Source organism: Poromitra crassiceps (assembly GCF_964638095.1).
Source record: "Poromitra crassiceps genome assembly, chromosome: 3".
NCBI lineage: Eukaryota > Metazoa > Chordata > Actinopteri > Beryciformes > Melamphaidae > Poromitra > Poromitra crassiceps.
Genome location: NC_139625.1, coordinates 25,368,302 through 25,393,663, shown reverse-complemented (window position 1 = coordinate 25,393,663; position 25,362 = coordinate 25,368,302).

The following is a 25,362-nucleotide window of genomic DNA, read 5'->3' as shown; positions in this document are numbered from 1 at the left end:
TATATATATATATATACCGGTATACATACACACATATACATTTACACATGATCTAATCTGGCTATGAGTTTTGTGTGTGTCACAAGGTTCAAGTGTGTCAGCTATCTACAATCTACAAATGATTGGACCACATTCTTTCACAATGGAAATTACGTGCAGGGGTGAAAGTGGTTTGAATTTCTTACAGGAACTATACTACCCCAACCTTCATCGTTTCATATTGTCCTCCTCCCGCCCCCAGCTTCATGCATCCCTGAACACACACATCAATTTTTTGAATGCCTGTAGCCTATGGTGTAGAAATTAGAAACACTTGACAATAGGTAGGCTATAGTGAATTATTTAGGCCTGTTTAAACATTACAACAACAGACTATCCTATGTGGACTATCATGTGTGATTTCAACTCTCCTTTTTGACCAAAACATTTACCACACATTGAACAATTAAATTGTTTCTCTCCTGTGTGAACTATTATGAATAACCGCGGTAGGCTACATTGTATGCTTTGGTGCGATGTAGGATTTTGTCTTTCAATAATAATATCCTCATTGCAGCCTTGCTGTAGTTGTTGGTGTTGTTGCGGTTATTTGACTTTCTGACCACCGCCTCAGTGCTTATTATGAGGCCAGAATAACAGATGCCATTGGGAAGGCTAACCATTTACTTTTGGCTTTATTGATTGTGTATGATTCAACTTTGTATCTATGATTTTATATTATTGCATGTTTTTGTAGATTGTTGGGACTTCACTGGCCTGGAACAAACTGCTGGACTGGGGGGAATGAATAGCTGTGCCAAAAAAAGAAGAAGCTAGGCCTATGTGCTGTAGCCTATTGTATTTTTAATTTTATATTTTTTTATATTTTTCATTTGCAAGTTCAACTGTCAGCTGAGCTCTGTTATTGAAGCTTTGGCTAAAGCCCTGAATTTTACAATGATGTTTTGAAATAAATATGTTTAAAAATAATTTGTGTGTTAAAAGCTTGTGCTACGTTTTCATTAGCGTTAATATATTACAGTAATTTATTTTCAATGTCCGCGCAAGAGCAATTTGGTTAGGCCTAGTAAAATCGCTGGGCTGGGCGCAGTGTTTGTGGTGTGGGAAATGTGTTAAAAGCTTGTATTACGTTTTCAATAGCGTTAATACACTAAGGAAGGTATGTGACCATCATTCATTTCAATGTCCGCTCTCAAGAGCAATTCAGTTGGTTCATGAAATCGCTGGGCTGCGTGCTCCTATGTGCGTGCTGTGCAGTGGTTGTGGTGTGGGAGATTCGAGCTGTCAAAAGAGGACAAAAGACTTGCTCCTGGCCAATCCCGGCGCTTGACTGCTGCGTAGGCGGGCACAGGGCGTGGTTTTGGCTTAACCTATGTGGGTTTCGAAATAACGCAGTATGGACAGACAGCCGAGCAGCAGCGCAATCGGATTTTGATTGACAACAGCTGCGTGTCTTCCAGGAACGCCGTTCAGGCACAGAATTTATGTGGGCCGGACGGTTCCAGCCCACTTTCACCTCGCGCAATCCTGGTGGAACTGTTTTTGTTTGCGGAGCGGAGGCAAGCCGCAAGCGAGACTAGACTTGACACAGCCCAGTGCAGGCAGCAGCAGCGGCATTCAGGAGCTACATGCTGGAAGCGCAAATCAGCCTACACACACAGCACGGATTAAAAACCACTGACAGCCAGGTCTAAAACAGTTCTAACAACAATTTAGAAGCAATTTATGAGAGAGACTGTTGTTTATTAGTAATGACATAACGTCAGCCATGCATTTCCTTGTTGGAAATTATGGATCGACTGCACTCTGCAACAATCGGATTTTGATTGACAGGCAGCTGGATGTCTTCCCCCAACGGCGTTCAGGCACCGAAAGTCTTACCGGAACTGCGCACCGGACGGTTCCGGCCCACTTTCACCAGTGATTACGTGGCTATCAAAGTCATCTTACCACATACGCACGCACGCACGCACGCACACACACACACACACACACACACACACACACACACACACACACACACACACACACACACACACACACACACACACACACACACACACACACACATATACATATACATACAAAAATACTTGACTTGGCTGAGATTATTGTTGTTATCTGATTTGTCTCTATGTTGTCCCAGAGGGAGCTACATGGTTTCCTCACGGCAAAACTGTGAAGCAAGGGGCGAGGGGGTCAACGCACTGTTTAGATTAAGGCGCGACCAAACTGACACCGTGGCCCAAAACAACAGGCCTTTCAGTGGATCCGGGGCCGGCGACACCCCGGCCTAATTGTTGTTCAGCAGAGAATTGATACGGGCGACAAGGCAAACAAGCTCTCATCATTTCATTACGTGCCGACAAATTGAGCTGTTTCCCAGATTGAATTGTCTAGGGCTAGGGCATCTCCATCTCTCTCTCTCTCTGTATTTCTCACCCTCTCTCTCTCCCACCCTCTCTCCCTCTCCCTCTCCCTCTCTCTCCCTGTCTCTGTCTCTCTCTCTCCCTGTCTCTGTCTCTCTCTCTCTCTTCTCCTCTCTCTCTCTCTATCTCTCCCCCCTCTCTCCCTGTCTCTGTCTTTGTCTCTCCCTGTCTCTGTCTCTCTCTCTCTCTTCTCCTCTCTCTCTCTCTCTATCTCTCCCCCCTCTCTCCCTGTCTCTGTCTCTCTCTCTGTCTCTCTCTCTGTCTGTCTGTCTGTCTGTCTCTCTCTCTCTCTCTCTCTCTCTCTTTACATTCTTGGCATGCTTGAGGAGGCTGATGACACGCGCTGATAAGAATGCCAGCTGAGAGTGTTTAAAGGACTCCCGTGTGTCTCACTCCACATGTACCTCCGGGCCTTTTTCCAACATGAGCAAAAACCAAGGGGAGCGTCAGCATTGGGAAAAATAGGGGAATTTTCATCGCTCCCACAGAAGAGCTCCACTATAGTTCATCCATGGATCTGGACACATGCAATGCAGCATGTTGCTATGTAGTCCCATCTTTTCAACCCATTCCCTAGTGCCTGTCGCAATTGCATGCCACATCTATCTGATAAGAGAGGAATGTACAACGGGACCATATTTGCAGCGGTTTAGCCGAGCATAACCCCCAAAGGGTGTTTTTCCCAGAGCACGTTGAGCCCAGCTGCGCAAAGACAGGAAGTCACTCATCTTTTGACAGGATGTCTCAACGACACACACAGCCAGTCAGGAAAAGCCCAGCCCGCCACTTCATTCATAAATCTTGAGGATGCATGCAAACATAACGTAACCTGCCGGCCAAGTGGATGAAGATCTGTTTGTCGGCCGTACGTTTAAAACCCTTACCGCACAAATACTTCTGGCAGGATATGGAAAGGTCACAGGTCAACTGGGTTTAAGTCGGGATCTCTGTGGGAGGTTTTGTAGCTCACGAAAATAGGATGGGGATCATCCTGCGACCTACAGGATCTATCCTCTTCATCTTCAGATGGACCTGAGACAGGCCGTATAGGAGAGAGAGAGTTCCCGGGAAGACACAGATAACATTGTCTCTTTATGGTTAATCTTTTCAGCTATTTCCATCTCTCTCTCTTGCTCTCTCTCTCTCGCTCTCTCTCTCTGTCTTACTCACACACACAAACACACACACACACACACACACACACACACACACACACACACACACACAGCCGCGTGAAGGTGACCTCTAATAGGATTATTCCAGAAACACATTTTACTGTGCAAACACAGCAGCAGATCATAATAATAATAATAAATCTCCTATCATAAGGGCCCTTTCCAAGTTATATTGCATGCGGGAGCTCTATTTTGGCATAGAGTCTGACCGCTTACTAAAGCGAACCATCAAGGACAGATTGGTGGTGGAGACATATCCTTGTAAAAAAAAAAAAAGAAAAAAAAAACCCCAGTTACAGTTACTTCAGCCCAAACCCAGTTACAGTTACTTTCCCAGTTACAAAAAATGTGAATATCTGAGTTTAATGTTGATACAAAGGACTGTGGATGTCTGTGACAGCATTTCAGAAAAAAATAATCGCATGGCTATTCACGCCGGGGACATGTTATGCCCAGTGCAGGGACAGTCTGGAAGATGGAGAGATCCAGAGAGACACATAGCGATGTTTGCGACTTTTGAAATGCGTGTTTCAACAATCCGATCCAGTGGTTTTGTATCTTTGTAACTGTTATTGAAACGTGACCACCACTTTTGTCTGGTCAAACTAATTCTTTCTGGACATCAGACCCAGTGAAGACCCTGTGACGTTAACGGGATGGTACATCTCCCCATTACAAAGCAACCCAATCGCCAGAATAAAATGTTGGCATTTCACACTGATTAAAACCAGGATCAATGTAAATTTGAATATAGTATTCTATAGCCTACTCTAATGTTATTATCCTATAGCCTACTCTAATGTTATATAGTATCCTATAGCCTACTCTAATGTTATATAGTATCATATAGCCTACTCTAATGTTATATAGTATCCTATAGCCTACTCTAATGTTATATACTATCCTATAGCCTACTCTAATGTTATATAGTATCCTATAGCCTACTCTAATGTTATTATCCTATAGCTTACTCTAATGTTATATAGTATCCTATAGCCTACTCTAATGTTATATAATATCCTATAGCCTACTCTAATGTTATTATCCTATAGCCTACTCTACTATCCTATAGCCTACTCTAATGTTATATAGTATCCTATAGCCTACTCTAATGTTATATAATATCCTATAGCCTACTCTAATGTTATATAGTATCCTATAGCCTACTCTAATGTTATTATCCTATAGCCTACTCTAATGTTATATAGTATCCTATAGCCTACTCTAATGTTATATAGTATCATATAGCCTACTCTAATGTTATATAGTATCCTATAGCCTACTCTAATGTTATATACTATCCTATAGCCTACTCTAATGTTATATAGTATCCTATAGCCTACTCTAATGTTATATAATATCCTATAGCCTACTCTAATGTTATATAGTATCCTATAGCCTACTCTAATGTTATATAGTATCCTATAGCCTACTCTAATGTTATATAGCATCCTATAGCCTACTCTAATGTTATATAATATCCTATAGCCTACTCTAATGTTATATAGTATCCTATAGCCTACTCTAATGTTATATAGTATCATATAGCCTACTCTAATGTTATATAATGTTATATAGTATCCTATAGCCTATCCTAATGTTATATAGTATCCTATAGCCTACTCTAATGTTATATAGTATCCTATAGCCTACTCTAATGTTATATAGTATCCTATAGCCTACTCTAATGTTATATAGCATCCTATAGCCTACTCTAATGTTATATAGTATCCTATAGCCTACTCTAATGTTATATAGTATCCTATAGCCTACTCTAATGTTATATAATATCCTATAGTCTACTCTAATGTTATATAGTATCCTATAGCCTACTCTAATGTTATATAGTATCCTATAGCCTACTCTAATGTTATTGCTTTTTGTTTGGGTTGGGGGTGGAGGGGGCTTTATTAAAACAAAAAAAGACCCCACCCTTTCTCCAGTTAACTAAATCGAACAAGCTTTTAAATCTTTATTATGTACAATGTAGGCTAAGCACGATTATGTTGCCAATCACGCTTGGCCGTATGCCAAACTCAATTATATATATTAGGGGTGTCACGATACACTCATTTCACGATACGATATGATACACAATATTGGGTTCACGATAACGATACGATACGATATTTTAACAATATTCTTTTTAACAAAAGTAAATAATTTTTATGTATTTATTTATCATTTATTTAACCATGTGAGTCCCGTTGAAATCGAAACCTCTTTTCAAGGGAGCCCTGGGAAAATACTGGAAAAATAGTCTTTCATTTGAAATACACAAAATACAAAACAAATGCTGTTTTTGGAAATTGTTATTATAATAACTATAAAACAACATGGAAGATAATGCTTCTCTTGCAATAGAATGTGTCACACTGTCACAAACTAAATGTTTGTTGCATGGTGAAAGAAAAATAAAGTATACAATCTATTTCTTAAATAACTCATGCTCAATGGTCCCTAAACTTACGTAATCTTATGTACCCCTTGAGCTGTTTTGCCATGCCAGTAGTAGTCTACCCCCTCACTCATGCGTGTTGATTCTGCTAAATTTGTTCTATTATTATTCAGGAGCAACACATTTTTTTTTTTTTTTTTTTTTTTTACGATATAATTTTTTTCTGACAATACGCATATCGTGACTTTTCGATATCGCGATATAACGTGCGACGAAATATCGTGACACCCCTAATGTATATATATATATATATATATACAGTATATATATATAGATATCTATATATATCTATATATCTATATATCTATATATCTATATATATATATATATATATATATATATATATATATATATATATATATATATCCGTCATTATATCCGTCATATATATATATCATATATATATATATATATATATATATATATATATATATATATATATATATATATATATATATATATATATATATATATATATATATATATATATATATATGTGAAGCTACATCCTTGTACAACAACACTCACAAACAGACCCTCACTAAAATAGTGAGAATGACGGAGTGAAATGTTTTCCACGAGAGTCTAATTTCCCCTGAAGGGGTCATGACAGATGGAGAGGAGATAGCGGAAGTGTCAGAAGAGAGCGGTGCCTGCCTAGGCTTGCCCCTCACCTGGCCCATGGTCTTGGGTAATGAATGGGCCTGTGTGTGTCTGTTTGACTCATATGTACAGTATGACTGTATGAGTATGCATAGATAACATCTGTCTCATACTGTTTGTTAGGTTTTTCCTTCATGAGTGACAGGGCGTTTTGAGGTGAAAGGGGAAGTTCCTTGCCAGTTACAGGAAATATGACAGAGTCGAAGACAGGAAACAGACAGGAGGGCCCGCTACATCATCATCTGTGACCTTTGACCATTACACATCCTGCACTCACTATTCCTTGGGCCACGGTACCAAAGCCCCGCCCCTCATTTATCGCCATTTTCGAAGGACAGATATGGGCAGCAGCTTTCAAGCTTTCTCAATTCAGATGGTTTATTGAGCAACTTAAAAGATGCTTTCATGCTACCCTGTTTCATATCAATACGTACCTTCATATTGGATGGAATGAAATCTCATAGTTGATTGTACACGGCTCTCAAAATAATCACGTTATCTGCCCTCAAGAAGGCAAACAACTCCTGATGGGCTGCATCCGCGGTCCTCTCCCTATGTCCAGGGTCATCACCCGCCTCTTCCCTCCCTCTCCACCTCTCCCAGCCCTCTCTGACCCCTCCCGCCCGGGATGCTCATCCTGTTTCCATATGGTTTCCTCTTCCCCGTGGGCAGGAAAAGGCTGGAGGCCGCGGATACGCTCAGAGGGGAGGGGGGGGGTGGGGGAGGGGGGGAGGAAGTGATCTCACTGTAGCACCTGCAACCAGGAAATAGAGCAAACCGCAGCAGGGTGGTGGAGAAACAGGCTGCCTGTGCTCTCACACTCACAAACAAGTGTCTGCAAACCACATCACACTGTGTTTATTCTGACTTCCCCTACAGCTGTGGGCACGGGGACCGCAAAACAGGAAACTGAAGACGAGCAAAGTTATCAGACATACAAGCGCTTACCGCACACATACAAGACCGCTGCATATATAAGACGGTTAAAGTGTATGGAAACCTCTATCCACCTCATTTCTAGCTGCCATGATGCCTGATGGGTGCTTCTTTTTAGGTGTAATAGACTTTTTTACAGTCTATGTTTTAACTTGACAAAAAAAACGTCTATGAGGATTTTACAGCACAGCCATTCTGCTCTACAGCCGTGTCGTTCGGGTGCTGGGATAACGTAATGCATTGTGGGTAGTCGGCTACTGTGGCTAATGTTAGCGGCTAGCGTAATAGTTACTTTACATGGCAGTAAAACGCCACTGAATGACAAAATTTATTTAACTTTTAACCATTTGGAGTAACACTGTTTCTATACGGACCCCAAGCGTTGGTTAGTTGTTTATAACGTGACTATATTTATAACTTTTATAACGTGCTCCAGCTTCCGGTTTATAATTCGGGTCTGCAGCCAGAGTATAACAAAAGAAATGGCAAGCTGCAACAATAAGTCACGTTAAACCGGACCTTGTACCCACGATTACTTTTTACAGTGGGGCATTCAAAAATAAGGTGGATAGGCTACATGTATCTAACAGGCCTGGGCTGTGATGCTGAAATGACTCCTCCATCTTGTCTTTGCCCTCATGCTGTCAGGGTTATGCAGGATGAGCTAAATAACTGATTCATTTAAGCTTTAATTAGATTTGGGGTGTGAGGGGGTGCATATAATTGTGTTTGTGCCGGGGGGATATTCCCCCTACACGCTGTTCATAATCTAAAAAGTTTGAAATTCCATTACCTATCCAGGAAATTCCAAGGTCTTATTGATCGCGTAGATGCTCGGATAATTTGAGCTAACGAGGAGCGGCGTTCCACCCCTTCACCCTCGCCATGCCTCTGAATCCTCGCTCCTGTTTGAGCGCATGAATGTCTCCACTGTCTCCGGTGTCCATACACCACCTGACATCCAATCATTTATTTTTTCGGTTTATTTGTACATCATTTTTGGAGCCTGTTCAAAGAGCTCTACGAATGCCTTGTGAAATTGAGTACGAAATCAAATGTTCGCGCACAGAATCCCATATGGCTTTGAAATATGGCAGCATTCACCTCACGCCATATCTTCATGTAACCCACAATGCAATTCCCTCATGGCATTTGAGTATATGGAGGGAAAAAAGGAGGTAACTGCAGTGTGGTTATGATTTAAATGAAGTGAATGTGCACTGCCCAAATAGCCTTTCTTCAATTTGTCTGACTACATCTATTACCCAGTCAATGGCAGTGTGCAGTGTGTGCTATGAGAGAGCACGGTACGCTTTCTGAATATGAATTGGTTGCACTGGCAACAGACTACTGTACTTTTTACACTGCGTTGGTCCAGTCCCGCTCACAAAGGCTGAGCAGAGAGAGAGAGAGAGAGAGAGAGAGAGAGAGAGAGAGAGAGAGAGAGAGAGAGAGAGAGAGAGAGAGAGAGAGAGAGAGAGAGAGAGAGAGAGAGAGACACACACACACACACACACACAGAGACAGAGACAGAGAGATCTGGGCCAGGCAGATAGTGCAGCCCACTGACATACATTCTCCAGATGGAAAAATGTAGATTTACTCCCTCTCTCGCCCTCTGCCCCCCTCTTACTTTAATCAGACTTACTACGAAAAGCTCATTCCTTAGTGTGTGTGTGTGTGTGTGTGTGTGTGTGTGTGTGTGTGTGTGTGTGTGTGTGTGTGTGTGTGTGTGTGTGTGTGTGTGTGTGTGTGTGTGTGTGTGTGTGAACCACCTAACAAACCACAAAAAAAAACATCTCCCAGTTTTCCAGTTTCTGAGTATTCTGTAGAAGTCCACAGTGGAAAATGCATCTATTTCATTTTTCCCCCATCCTCGCAGGTGTTTTGCACCGTGCAGTAATCCTACGGTTCTGTTCTCAGCTTTTTAATTTTCTAATAAATCTTATCTCATCTATCCAGAGCCTGGTCTATTTGTTTTCATTATTCTGTCATTACACAGTCTAAAAGGCGGATAACAAGCCTTCTTCATTCCTGGAATGCTGATTTTTTTTATGTCCCTCCCCCAAACCCCCTCTGTGGTCCTCATCTCTGTTGTCAGAGTAAGGACCCTTGTGATTCTTCAGATTCCATTCTGTGAAATAAGAAATATTTTTCCGCTGGGGCCTCTCGTATATCGAAATGTGTACATTATAAACATGCCACTGTTGTTTTTGCACCGCGGGCAGAGGGGTGAAAGAGACGCGTTACGCTGCCAAATAAACACACTGTCGATATTTATAAGGCGGGTGGCCCAGCGTGTTCGCTCCCTGCCGCACGCAGGGTTACAAACCAACAGAAGAAGGATGATGCATCAGGAGAGTGGGCCATTTACTACGCTGGGCCTCTCCACTCCATACAAACCTGAAGTCCTCTCTCATATTTTCTCACAGTTGTTGAGCTTGAAGGCAGCGACAGACTCTTTGCAACATTAGCTAACATAAGCAGAGTGCAGCTCGCCGTCATCAAAGCGTCGATACTATTCACCGTATTATTTGCCCATATAAGGACGCTTCTGCATGACGTCATTTTGTAATCGTCTTTCCGTTTTAGACCCGGAAGTAGATTACGCCTACCGTTATCATTTTTAGACTTGCCAAAAAGCTGTTTTCCCAAATATCACAATATTTCCGAAAATTGGCCCAATCCGGGTACTCCTTACAGTTAATGTGTATATGTATGTATGTAGTATACTGTATGTATGTGTCTGGCGGAGCCCTGCGGACCACTGGTGGTTTTTGCAATAAACTCAATTGAGCACCATTTTTTGCCAGCATGTGACTTTTTTGTATTATAGGCTATTGTGTTATGATTTCATGCATGTACATTGTCAATTAGATTGTTTTTTACAAAGTATTTTGAACTTTAGCTTTAGTTAACCAAATGAGATTTCTCCCAGGGTAACTTTGCCGTATTCAATACTTCCAGTGTGAAGTACTAATTGGTAACTTACAAAGCTATGCTTGCAATGTAGCTCCCCAACACAACACTGGTGACAAGTTGACAACTATCAGTGACAACTGTTGTGTTGCTATCGCCCCTCTCCAGGAGGTGCGTTGGGTGCCGTGGCGCTGGCCCCCGTCGTCCTGGGGGCCGTAGGCTTCACCTCAGTCGGGATCGCTGCAGGCTCGTGGGCCGCTGGCATGATGTCAAGTGCCATTTATTTATGTCGATGGTGCTGACCAGTCGGACTAGCTAGTATCTGTCAACCCCTAGGCTACTGTTACTGGCAGTGAGAAAACACTGTCGATGTGCTTTTGTAACTAACGTTAAATGCCGACCGGGTACAGCCATCGGCTCCTCGCAGCAGTAACGCTATGAACATGTAACTGAAGTTGGCCGCAGTTGCCAAACGTCATAGTAACGTTTTGTTTTGAAATTGGCCGCCAACTAGCGCTGAACCGGAAGAACAAATATAATTGCGTCTAACGCGGAAGAGAGAAAAAGTGGGCTTGGTGAATAAGGTGAATAGAATGTTGTCTGTTGTTTTTATCGGGACCACCCTAATGTGCTGGGAGCCCACCCTGGCCTGGAGACTGTCTTTCAGCAGGCATAATGTTGAGTGAAGCAGTGCATCCTACTGACAGACCCCCCCCCCCCCCTCCACCCACCAACCCTTTGTAACCATGAGCTGAGTTCCAGACTCAACGGTCGCTCCGCTGCCTCTCGGCTCGACACAAAATCCATCCGCCGCTTATTTATTTCCTCCTGTAAACAAACAAAGGTCAATAAAATAGAGTAGTCGAGTCAGAGCTCTCTCTTCCCGCCCGGCGCCAAACATGGCCGCCGGCCAACGCTGCGAGAGAACAGAGGGACACACAGAAGGCCCAGAAACGTCTTCAAACCACTTGTAATATCACCCGAGGCCAAAGAAACAAACGTTTTGAAAGAGAGAAAATGAGCTCACTAAAAGTAAGCGGAGTAAAAGGACAGAATTCACTTTATGTTGTTGTTATGTTTATGGCCTTTATGTTGTTTATCTGCCACTCACTGAGTTCCTTTGCCACTTTTGCAATGTTGTGTGCAGTAGGAGACATATTGGATTTTTTTTTACTTGCGCTGACGATACTCATCGACCTTTCTTTCTCGTCTCCATTTCTTCCCCAATGTTAATTTCTCTCTCTCTCTCCCCTCCCTTTCTTTCTCTCTCGCCCCTCCCTTTCTCTGCCAGCTGTCAGCGTTGGCAGAGTGCCACACAGGCGCTTGCCGCTCGGATAGTGACAGATGCAGCTGCAGTCAGGCAAAGGAAAAGGGAGAGAGAGAAGTAGAGAGAGAGAGACAGAGAGAGAGAGAGACAGAGAGAGACAGAGACAGAGACAGAGAGAGAGAGGGAGAAGAAAAGGGACAGAGGAAGAAGTGTGAAACAACAGAAAGTCGGCTCTCCCCATTGTGTCAAAAGGGACAAGGTCCTGGATTAGGCCACGGCCAATAATCACAGCCAGATGGGCGGTGTGGAGCGGCGTGGACGCAGAGAGAGAGAGATTGAAAAACAAGATAGCACATGGGACGTTTTCAGAGTCGGGTTACAGCACAACTTTATTCCGACATTAAAAACATCGTATGTATACAGTCGATACACCGTTTCATGAAGTTAACAGCTTCCAACACAATGTGATCGCGGCTGAAGTGCCAGATTGCGTCACTGATAGGCCACATCTGTGTGGCATTTAAGTCATGTTTCCCTTTCCCCCTCTTATTAACATTCCACAGGCCATTTGGAAGCGCTGACATTGGGATATTGCCTTGACCAAAACATGCTTGTTGCCCTCCTACGCAAATTGGACCAGTCATTGATGTTTTCAAAAGAGCCGTTTGTCAGCCGTATAGAATGTATAGAATGTACATGTGAAGTCTCAGGCTTGGCTGTGAGGGTGGAAGGAACCCTGTTCAATAAAGAAAGATACTGAAAGACAAGAACAGAAAGAGAGGCCATATTAGAAATAGGATAACAGTACTGTTATTTCTGTTAGGAAAGCTGTATTTGACAGGCTCTTACTCTCTCCTGTTCAGCACCTGAGGCACCCTCTCCCTCAGTTTTTGCCAGCGATATCTCCACCTTAAAAAACAAACAAAAAACAAACACAACTATCACATTTGAATGATGTTTCATGTCATATTAACTGTTATATAAAATGTTTATCAAAGTAAGCTTCGCCACATGTGAGATCTGGCCTATTAATGGATCAGTGGGCATAATCATGATAATCATGCTTGAGAGGCCCATGAACTTACAAGGCCAGGCTTACATTGGGCCATGTCAACAAACAAACACACACACACACCCACACACACCCACACCCACCCCCCCACACACACACACACACACACACGCGCCCACACACACACACACACACGCGCGCACGCACATGCACGCGCACACACACACACACACACACACACACACACAAGCAAACAAACAACATACGCCCCGCCCCTCCTTCCACCTCGGCTCTTCTGTCTTCAAAGTCATTGTTTTCCTCCTCGGCTTCCTTTGTCTCTTCTTCTACCTCCATCTGGTGCGTGTGGACACGGCCTCTCGCAGCTAATTCACTTCCTTGGACACCATCTGCTGCGTGACTTTCTACAGTAAACTGAGCCTGCATGGCTGGCTGTCTGTCTGTCTGTCTGTCTGTCTGTCTGTCTGTCTGTCTGTCTGATGGAGGGACAGGGGTCTGCCTGTGTTGTCACCTGTTCAGCATGCGGCCTTCTGCCACGGGGGATCGCCTTTCACCAGGCGCTCGGTGCATCGAGGGAGAGGGGGGCGTGTTTGACAAGGGGCTGGGTCCCGCATCAACACTCCACTTATCTGATAGTTAATTCTTAATGAGCAGCTCGTGTCTTGGGGTCTGAATGCCTTGTTCAATGTAAACTTGCACCGGGTCCTGGAGGAAAGGTGTTAGCATTCTCCTGCATCGATTTGAAAGTTTTCCCAATTGCACAATTGATTTCAATGAGATTCTGCACGAAAAATGAGGCCTTGAGGTAGCTGTGTTGAAACTCTGTTACCTCCATCAGGTGAGAGTGAATATAGGTTTCTAGATTTCATCGGATCTCTTTGACTGTAAGAGCCAAGAATGCAGATTTCTCATCTCTTCTAACAGCCAAAAGGGCTAACAGTGAAACAGAGACAAACCTCACAACTATTCCCTCTGAATTTAATTATATATCAGCTCTCTAATCTGCTAACTTAATTACCAAAGACTTCATTATTGAGCACGTCAGCCTCTCGGAGGTGAGCTGAGATAATGATAGCAGAACAGCGCCATTCAATTACCAAGCCCAGTAGGTGATTTTCTCACAGACTTCACTTTTCAAAATGTCAGCGGATTAAAGGCTGCTTTTCTGCAAGGTGCTGTGGACTCGTGAGGAAAGAAGTGGGAATAAATCCACTCTTTGAGGCACCTGTACTCTTACCAGCATACGTCACTGCAAAGTCAGCACCGCTAAAACTCCACTCTGGACATTACCAATAGGTATGAAGATGAATGAAACCTTGGAAGCATACCTCATGACCTATAACGTGATATGGTTTCTGGCCTAATCCGAATCAATGTGTTCCAGGCTGTGTGGAAACAAATGGCCTGTCCCCACTCGATTTCCAGCCTCACTTCCTGCCAGATCCATTTCTTCCCCCCCTCTCTCTGCCTTTTCCACCTTCTGTCTCTCCAGCCCTGAGCAGAGAGCTCAGCCCTGAGCAGAGAGCTCAGCCCTGAGCAGAGAGCTCAGCCCTGAGCAGAGAGCTCAGCCCTGAGCAGAGAGCTCAGCCCTGAGCAGAGAGCTCAGCCCTGAGCAGAGAGCTCAGCCCTGAGCAGAGAGCTCAGCCCTGAGCAGAGAGCTCAGCCCTGAGCAGAGAGCTCAGCCCGAGCTCTGCCATCTGTGTCTTGTGCCTTGACCCCTTTCCATAGCTGAGGAAGTGAAGGATCTGAGACCTAGCGAGGTCTGCTGGAAGAACTGCACCGGCGTAGCCCCACTACTGCCTGCCTGCCTGCCTGCCTGCCTGCCTGCCTGCCTGGCAGCTGCGTGGGAAAACAGAGCTGCTCACTAGCAGGAGGATTTGTAAGTGTCATAATGGACAATGCATTGGCCTGTGTGAAGTGCTGGTTCAGTTCACACAAAGAACACATGTATGAGTGACACATGCATGTGCACAGAGATGAGCGCATGTACACGGGCCATGCAGCAGCAAACAAGTGAACAGTAGCGACTTGAGTCTTGCAGCTGTTACCGCTGTGGCTTAACAAGAGGTGTGTGTGTGTGTGTGTGTGTGTGTGTGTGGGGTGTGTGTGTGGTGTGTGTGTGTGTGTGTGTGTGTGTGTGTGTGTGTGTGTGTGTGTGTGTGTGTGTGTGTGTGTGTGTGTGTGTGTGTGTGTGTGTGTGCGTGCGTGCGTGCGTGCGCGTGTGCGTGCAGCATCCCTGCGGATAGTGTGGGCAGAAGGCTGGTCTGCTGTGTTATCTGTCAGTGGAAACCTCACCGCTGTCCTCCCCCCACCCCCCTGCTGATAGCAGCCCTCCATCCACCCCCTGTCCCACCAGCCTGTCACCGAATAGCAATGTCTTCCCTTTAATCTTTGTTAACAGGGGCAGTGCAGAGCAATTTATGACTGCTTTCTTGTTTGGCCCTCTTTTGGACCTTGGCTTGGTTTTAGTGCAAGGTTGTAAACAAGCTCTAATTCTTAAATGTCAGGCCGTGCTTTTGGTGCATTGGAGAATACAGGAAGATTACAATGTACGCTGTGTTGGGAATTATTTGTTACATTTCCACATTATTACATTGCCACTATTGCCGCGATGCATGTAACTTGGTCAGTGGTAGGACAGTTCACTCAAACTTCATCCCAGTTTACAGCACAAATCATGTCCGTTTTTATGCCTCTGCCCAGTGATAGACATGGCCGGAGGCATTATGTTTTCGGGTTGTCCATCCGTACATACATACGTTCTCGTTAACGTGATATCTCAGGAACGCCTTGATGGAATTGCTTCAAATTTGCCTCAAACATCCACTTGGACTCAAGGATGAACTGATTAGATTTTGGTGGTCAAAGGTGAAAGTTCTGAGGCGTCCGGATGGCTCACCTGGTAGAATGCATACCATTAAAGCTTAAAGCCAATGTACACCAGATGCGGTACGGCTCCATGCGGATCCAGTAAAACTGCAGGAACAGACTCTCGCCCATGTTAAAAGATGGGCAATACATGCGGTATGGAAGAAATACGCACCTGTCGGATCCCACATGCGTCTGTCAGATTATATTGGTGTGGGTCTGTTCAGGCAGCTACATGGAGCCGCAACCCAGCTGGTGTACATAGCCTATAATCTTCACGCACCCGACCCGGGTTCAAATCTGACCTGCAGTCATTTTCTGCATGTCCTCCCCTCTCTCCCTCCCTGCTTTCCTGTCGCTGTCTAGCACATACTGTCCTATCAAATAAAGGCTAAATGCCCCCCCCCCCCCCCCCCCCATCCCCCCAAAAAGTGAATTTCTTCAAAAGGATGAACTGATTAGATTTTGGTGCTCAAAGGTCAACGTTCAAGGTCACTGTGACCCCATGACCGCCATTTTCATGCTCGTTAATGCGATATCTCAGGAACGCTTTGACGGAATTTCTTCGAATTTAACATTGACTTGGACTCAAGGATGAACTGATTAGATTTTGGTGGTCAAAGGTCAAAGTTTATGGTCACTGTGACCTCACCACCGCCATTTTCATGCTTGTTAACGCAATATCTCAGGAACGCCTTGACGGGATTTCTTCCAATTTGGCTCAAACATCCACTTGGACTCAAGATGAACTGGTTAGATTTTGGTGGACAAAGGTCAAAGTTCAAAGTCACTGTGGCCGCATATTCGTCCGTTATATCAAGGAAGTGAGGGCGGTTCTAGGTCAAGTGGGCTATAGCTCGGGATAGGAAGGTCGTAGAGAGCCAGGATTCGAGGGGTGGCTAGAGGGTTGTGTGTAATGGGAAGGGACATGGTGAGGGAAAGGGGCGGGGCTAGGGTAAAGGGGCCATAACTAGTGATAGGAAAGTCGTAAAGTGTCGGGGTTCGTGGGGTGGCTAGAGAGAGTGGCTAGTGGGATGTTGGTGTTGGGTGGGGGTGTGGGGGTCAAGGAAAGGGGCGGGGCTGGGTAAAAGGGGATGTAGCTAGGGATACGAAGGTCATAGGGAGTTGAGGTTCGAGGGGTGGGTAGGGGGAACGGTTGGGGGGATGTGGGTGGTTTAGTGGTAGGGGTACGACCATTTTCCAAATGGCCTGGTAAATGGTAAATGGCCTGCATTTATATAGCGCTTTTATCCAAAGCGCTTTACAATCAGTGGGTAGTCTACATTCACCCATTCATACACCGATGGCGGCAGGCTGCCACGCAGGGTGCCTACACACCATCGGGAGCAAGGAGGGTTAAGTGTCTTGCCCAAGGACACAACGACAGCAGCTGGGAGGGAGCGGGGATCGAACCGCCAACCCTTGCGTCATTGGCCGACCCGCTCTACCTCCTGAGCTAAAGCCGCCTCTCTTCCACATTGATACATCCGTGATGTGGTATTTCTAGTTTATTGAGCAAGGACTAATGCCTCCACAATTGGAGTTGGCCGGGAGATCACATTTTCACCCATGTTTGTCTATCTCTTTGTCTCAAAGGTTATGAACGGATTTGTACATTTTTTTTTAGAAAAGTAGTTAAGTAAGTAGATCATAGGCCAACTTGGAACTGATACAATTTCCACACCCACTGGCCAGAAGGGGGGCATGACAATGGAATTGGCAATCACAAAAACGGACCTACCTTCCAAACAGATTCACGTAACACCACAAGACTTTGTAGAAAGGTTGTCCATGGGCCAAGGAAGATCTGATTAGGGCTGCTTTCTCACTGGGAAGTGGGAACGATTGCTTTCGTTCCGTTACGTGCCAGAGTACAATTGCCCCTCTCCCCTCCCTGGTCAGCTTTCACATTACAACATTTATTCTGCACTCGGGAACGGAACACTTGCAGAGTACACTTGTGTCATCAGTTTTGCCTGGAGTTTATCCTCGCCCGTGTGTTGTCTTTGTGGTTGTGTAGTGTTCCATCCCTGGGCATGCCAAAGCGTTCCCCCAGACCACCTTTTCAAGTGGACCCTGTCACGGTACGCTGTTCTGCACCCGGGCACAGAATGCAACGTTCACACTCATGAAACGAACCACAAGTGGGGTCATTTTGGGGACAAGTGTGCTCGGAAATGGTCCCGAGTCCTGAGTGTGAAAGCACCCTAACTTTCCATGCCCACTGGCCAAAAGAGGGTGTGGCAATGGGCATGGTGGATATGCACTCAACTAAGTGCCCTCTAGTTAAGGAAGAACTTCATGAAGAACCATGCTGATATATTTTGCACATGATCCACACATATCTGAAAACTGTAAACAGCTTTGCACTCATTCATTTACTTTGACAGTCAATAGTCGGGTTTCCATCCACCTGTTATGCTGCCTAATTCGCAAAAACCTCCAAATATCGCAAAAAAGTTTTCACGCTTGAGGGAGGCGGAAAAGTCGGGTGTATCGATAAAAGGAAAATGCGAAACGTGCAGTGGAAACAGTTTAAGCGATATTCCATTGTCTCTCCATTCAAAAACAACACAGTTTGCCTTGATCACTGCAATACCCGCCGTGGTAAACAGAAGAAGACTGGGATATTAACTTTAAGGTGACTCACTTCTAGAATTGAATGAAATTGTATTCACTTACTATCTGCTCCGTGGATTATAACGTTATGCTTGCTGAGTCGCACCTGGTAATCCAGAAATGGCGTTATGGTACCTTTGTCTACTTGTAGATCATCAAGAAACTTTAAATGAATAACGTTAGATGTGTTTAACAGAGCTGTATATCGGGTCTAGCAGCTGATCAGCAGCTCAGACAGCCTCAAACACGAGGTGATTGACAGCTCTATAATTCGCAAAATAGCAGTGTATGGAAACGCGCATTGTTTCGCATTTTATTTTGCTTTCTGAAAATTTTATTAAAAGTTGCGATACATTTGGATGGAAACCCAGCTATTGAGAATTTATTTGAGTTAAAGTTGATACCATGCAGTGATGTCATTTGTGCACAAAGTAGCATGCGGTCTCCTGAGCGGTGTCTCTCATTCACCCCCTTCCCCACCATCCCCACCCACCATCCCCACCCACCTAGCAAACTCAGAGCAATCGACCCCAGCGCTCATTTAGCCCGATCAATGCTTATGGAGAATCAATCTACAACTGATGCTGCACTCATTCAAACTCAACCATGTCAGGAATAACAGCACTGTATGGACCCCTGACATGGCCGTTTTTCACATGATCAATAGATTTAGGGATGTGACAGACCGTGGCAGCAGTCAAGCGGGTCGGGTGCTGTGCTCCTGCAGCATGGCGGGTCGGGTGCTGTGCTCCTGCAGCACGGCGGGTCGGGTGCTGTGCTCCTGCAGCACGGCGGGTCGGGTGCTGTGCTCCTGCAGCACGGTGAGTTGGAAGTTGCGGAGTCGGGGGAGAGCTAAAGCAGAGGGATGGAGAGCTAAAGCAGAGGGATGGTCTCCGTCTGCTGGACTGGCCCACTCTAAAGCGCACATCACTCACGATTGATTGGCCATGGGGCCCATTAGCCCCCTGGCTTTTTCTCCATTTCCACTTCTCTCTTTTCTCCTCACTCTCTCTCTCTCTCTCTCTTGACCATCCATCTTTCTCCCTTTCACTTAAAAGCCTCGCTCTTCATCCTTTGCTTTTCGCACTTAAGTGTCTCCCTTGATCTCTCTCATTTCTTTTCTAAACTCTCCTGGGTTGTGTCCCATCACTTTCATCCCCTTCTCCCTATAGGTCTATCTCTCTTTCTCACTCTTCCACTCTCTCTCTCTCTCTGGGGGGAGGGGGGGCTCTACAGGACTCGCCAGCTCATGGCACTCCTTCACCCCCATGCCTCCTTTCCTCCCGCGCTTTTATAGCGATCGAGCTCGATCGACCCAGTGGCAAAAATCTGATCCCGTTAAGAAAGCGAGAGAGTGTACTGCGAAAATGCCCCGACGGTCACTTACCATTCTACAGCCGTGACAACATGATGCACGGGGGAGTGGCGGCCATTACCGAGCCCATCCATTTAGGTCAGTGTGCTCGGGGTTATCAAACCCCGGGGGGAGTGGTGTATGTGTGTGTCTGTAGGGGGAGGAGGGGGGGGGGGGACTGTGGGGTGTGGAGCAGGCTGGCTGGAAGGGTAGAGACTAGAGAGCCTATTATACAGTATGATGGGGGTTGATGTTGGGGGTAGTGGGACAGGGAATAGTGGTGGTGGTGACAGAAGAGGAGAGTGGTGGAATGGATACTGTGATGTGATGGATTGAAGGGGTGGGAGTTGGAGAACATAGGGGGGGACACTTTGGTTATGTTAGTTAGGCTGTGTGTGTGTGTGTGTGTGTGTGTGTGTGTGTGTGTGTGTGTGTGTGTGTGTGTGTGTGTGTGCATGTGTTCATGCTCACCCGTGTGTGTGTGTGTGTGTGTGTGTGTGCGTGTGCGTGTGCGTGTGCGTGTGTGTGTGTGTGTGTGTGTGTGTGTGTGTTAGGGCACTGGTGGTGGCTAGAACTGTAGCGATAGTAAGAAATCTTGTGTTCCTCATCAGCATATTTTTACCATATTTCCCTCCAGTCTGCATTACATTTCAGAGGGAAATATTGTGGTTTCTACTCCACTTTATCTGATGGCTGTAGTTACTTTATCTGATGGCTGTAGTTACTTTATCTGATGGCTGTAGTTACTTTGCAGAATAAGATTCTACATAGAAAACATATGATAAGCTTATAATATGTTGCATTGTAGTTTAAACTACAGTACATGGAGCAGTTAGACTTGCCACATTCCTCTTCCAGGTTAATGCGGCACTCATTTAACACTCTGAAAGGGACCATTCTCCAGAATGAGTACTTTTGCTTCTGATACACTTTACTGATATATGTACTTTTGCTTAAGTAAGTACTATTTTGAATGCGGAACTTTTACTTTAACTGTATTTTTACATTATGATATTGCTACTTAGTACTCCTGTTTGGAACATACTATAAGGGAGTTGGACACCTCCTTCTGACAGGAGGTGGTCACAGATGAGGAGATGCTGTCATTATGCTTCCATGCTTCCTGACAGGCCTAATGGCCCCGGTGTGACAGTGTGGCCTTGGTGACATGCAAGCAGGGTGACAGTGAGGAGACTGTGTGTGTGTGTGGCTGCCTGCCTGGCCTCTCCTCTGTCTTGATAAGCCGGCTGAGTGGTGAGTGAGCGCTAACCAGTCTGTCATCTCCTCCTCTCAGAGTGCTGACAACCAACTTCTCCTTTCCAATAGGCTCCTCAAGAGCACACACACACACACACACACACACACACACGTACATATCCACCCCACCCACAAACCAACCCTCTCTCTTTCTAGATTGTCCACTCACACCAAGGTGGGGTGGAGGTGGCAGTAGCCGGCGGTCAGGCTGGAAGGCACGTCAGAGAAGCCGGTGTTCGGGGGGAAGACCACCCTCCGTCGGCGCGTGTCCCTCCAGGTGGAGCCCACCTCCTGATGCCTCTGTGGGCTCCACCAGTACCCTCCCTTCCCCTGGTGCGGGGTGGCGAAGCTGGGCAGCTCCAGGCTCCGGTAGCGCCTCACGTACAGGGGCTCGTACAGGCTCAGGCGAGGCTTCCTTCACACAGGGAGGGGTGGAGACAGAGAGAGATAGAGAGAGAGAGAGAGAGAGAGAGAGAGAGAGAGGGAGGCAAAGACAGAAAATCAATGCATACAGAGAATTACTCGGTGTACTCATTTCCGAGCTGTGAGGCCCCATTTAATCGCAGACATAAAGGCAAGGACACGGAAAGTATATTGAAAGGCATGATGGTCTTTATATATTTCATGTTGTGAATTCCTCACCTGACAGAGCTGTGTCATTTAGTCATAGTTAATACCACACCCTCTACATGGTTGTTGCATGCAAATAGGTGGCATTCATCAGAAGGTGCTAGAGAACCTCACATGCAACAACCGTCTAGAGCAGTGGTTCTCACATTTTTTCACATGAGGGACCCCTAAAGTGACAAAGATTAGACCACGGACCCCCATTTGATAGGATTTTGCCCCACGGTCCCCCATATGATAAGATTGATGCTTTTAGATGTTTTATTACAAAAAGTGTATATATGACCAGAATAGTCATTGTGTTACTTATGAATGGAATTATAGCAAAAATAGATTACTTTTATTTTGGCTGGGGACCCCCTGGAACCCCCTCAAGGACCCCTGGGGGTCACCGGACCCCCATTTTAGAACCACTGATGGTCTTTATATATTTCATATGGAGAGTATATTGAAAGGCATTCAAGATTCAAGAGATCAAGATTCAAGATTTTTATTGTCACTCCGTAGTACAAGTATCACCTGTGAAATTCTTGTGCTGTAGGCTCCGTTACAACATAGTGCAAAAAATAAAAGATATATAAATAAAAAACAAGAGGCAACAAGCAATAAAGCAGTAAGACACGCCACAGACAGTGGCGTATTCACTGCCCATAGTGCAAATGGCATGAACATACTTTAAACATAATTAAACATAATAACATTCTGTTAGGTGCAAATAGCGTATACCTAATTAAACATATACAGTACTATTGAACATTAGTCATACATAATGGTAGCATCTACAGTGCGGTACAGTACGGCTACTACACTATTTGTATATGTTAAGGAGTCTCGTGGCCTGTGAGAAGAAACTGTCCCTCAAGCGATTTGTGCGTGCTCTTGGGACCCTGTATCTCCTCCCTGAGGGTAGCAGGGAGAACAGACTGTTGTGGGGGTGGTTTGTGTCTTTGATGATCTTCAGGGACCTCCTGAGGCACCGCTGGTTGTACAGATCTTGCAGTTCTGGCAGCTCACATCCTGTTACGTGCTGGGCCGTGCGCCTCACCCTTCTTAGCGCCCTGCGGTCCATGGTGGTGCAGTTCCCATACCAGGTGGTGAAGCAGCCAGTCAGCATGATGGTCTTTATATATTTCATTGTGTTTTCATTAGATCAAAGGATGCGTCTGCCTCTGTGTTCGAACATTAGTCCAACTGAAGGAAGCAACAAATGATTCACACTATGAGTCATTCATTCATTCATTCATGCAAAACACATCCCCTCCCTCTCTCCCTCTCTCTCTCTCTCTCTCTCTCTCTCTCTATCGCTCTCTTCTTCTCTCTCCCCCCCCCCCCCTCTCACTCCGGTAGTAAAATCTCTCGGCACAGTGCCAACCCAACCTAGTGCTAAGTGATTTAGCCTGGCACCGCACATCTCTCATTAACTCCACTGGGCCTGCAATGAGCAGGTCTATATAGAGTGGTGGGGGGAGAGGATGGAGAGGGGAGGTAAGGGGAGGAGGGAGAGGAGAAGGTGAGATATTAGGAAACAGAAGAGAGGGAGAAAAGAGGAGCTGACGGCGGTGTGGTTTGTGCATGAGAGAAAGAGGGAGTTGAGGACACACACACACACATGTGTGTGTGTGTGTGAGAGAGAGAGAGAGAGAGAGAGAGAGAGAGAGAGAGAGAGAGAGAGAGAGACCACATACATGCCTATACCAAAATGTGATGTGGGTCCAGCGGACTATCCGGTTACAGTGGGCACACTGATGTGAGGCTCACTGCATGGCCTCAGCCACAGACAGTGGGTAACCTTAGAGAGTCACAGTCACAGACAGTGGATAACCTTAGAGAGTCACATCAGCCACATACAGTGGGTAACCTTAGAGAGTCACAGTCACAGACAGTGGATAACCTTAGAGAGTCACATCAGCCACATACAGTGGGTAACCTTAGAGAGTCACAGTCACAGACAGTGGGTAACCTTAGAGAGTCACAGTCACAGACAGTGGATAACCTTAGAGAGTCACAGTCACAGACAGTGGGTAACCTTAGAGAGTCACAGTCACAGACAGTGGATAACCAGTCACAGACAGTGGATAACCTTAGAGAGTCACAGTCACAGACAGTGGGTAACCTTAGAGAGTCAGGGGGAGGAGGGGGGGGGGAGGGGGCGGAGAGGTCTGTTCCCTCCCCCGCCGCCTCCTCCCGCGTTCCCCCTGCTCTCCCTCCCCTGCACCCTCCCACCTCTCCTTCTCTGTTCTCTCCTCCTCTCTGTCCTCTCCCCTCTCTCACATTCCCCCTGCACTCCTTCCCCTGCACCCTCCCACCTCTCCTTCTCTGTTCTCTCCTCCTCTCTGTCCTCTCTGGGGGGGGGGGGGGGGGGGGGGGTGTGGAGGAGGAGGGAGCAGAGAGGTCTGTTCCCTCCCCCGCCTCCTCCTCTCGCGTTCCCCCTGCTCTCCCTCCCCTGCACCCTCCCACCTCTCCTTCTCTGTTCTCTCCTCCTCTCTGTCCTCTCCCCTCTCTCACATTCCCCCTGCACTCCTTCCCCTGCACCCTCCCACCTCTCCTTCTCTGTTCTCTCCTCCTCTCTGTCCTCTCTGGGGGGGGGGGGGGGGGGGGGAGGAGGGGGCGGAGAGGTATGTTCCCTCCCCCGCCTCCTCCTCCCGCGTTCCCCCTGCTCTCCCTCCCCTGCACCCTCCCACCTCTCCTTCTCTGTTCTCTCCTCCTCTCTGTCCTCTCCCCTCTCTCACATTCCCCCTGCACTCCTTCCCCTGCACCCTCCCACCTCTCCTTCTCTGTTCTCTGCTCCTCTCTGTCCTCTCTGGGGTGGGGGGGGGGGATGTGGGGGAGGAGGGGGCAGAGAGGTCTGTTCCCTCCCCCGCCTCCTCCTCTCGCGTTCCCCCTGCTCTCCCTCCCCTGCACCCTCCCACCTCTCCTTCTCTGTTCTCTCCTCCTCTCTGTCCTCTCAGAGAGGTCTGTTCCCTCCCCCGCCTCCTCCTCTCACGTTCCCCCTGCTCTCCCTCCCCTGCACCCTCCCACCTCTCCTTCTCTGTTCTCTCCTCCTCTCTGTCCTCTCCCCTCTCTCACATTCCCCCTGCACTCCTTCCCCTGCACCCTCCCACCTCTCCTTCTCTGTTCTCTCCTCCTCTCTGTCCTCTCTGGGGGGGGGGGATGTGGGGGTGGAGGGGGCGGAGAGGTCTGTTCCCTCCCCCGCCTCCTCCTCCCCCGTTCCCCCTGCTCTCCCTCCCCTGCACCCTCCCACCTCTCCTTCTCTGTTCTCTCCTCCTCTCTGTCCTCTCCCCTCTCTCACATTCCCCTTGCACTCCTTCCCCTGCACCCTCCCACCTCTCCTTCTCTGTTCTCTCCTCCTCTCTGTCCTCCTCTCTGGGGGGGGGGGGGGGGGGATGTGGGGGAGGAGGGAGCAGAGAGGTCTGTTCCCTCCCCCGCCTCCTCCTCTCGCGTTCCCCCTGCTCTCCCTCCCCTGCACCCTCCCACCTCTCCTTCTCTGTTCTCTCCTCCTCTCTGTCCTCTCCCTCTCTCACATTCCCCCTGCACTCCCTCCCCTGCACCCTCCCACCTCTCCTTCTCTGTTCTCTCCTCCTCCGCATTTCCCCCTGCGTCTCTCCTTCTCTGTTCCCTCCTCCTCCGCGTTTCCCGTTTTCTCCCCGCCTCCTCCCTCCCTCACACTCCCCCTGCTTCTCTACCCTGGCTCTCCCTCCCCTGCACCCTCATCTCTCCTTCTCTGTTCTCTCCTCCTCCACATTTCCTATTTTCTCCCCAC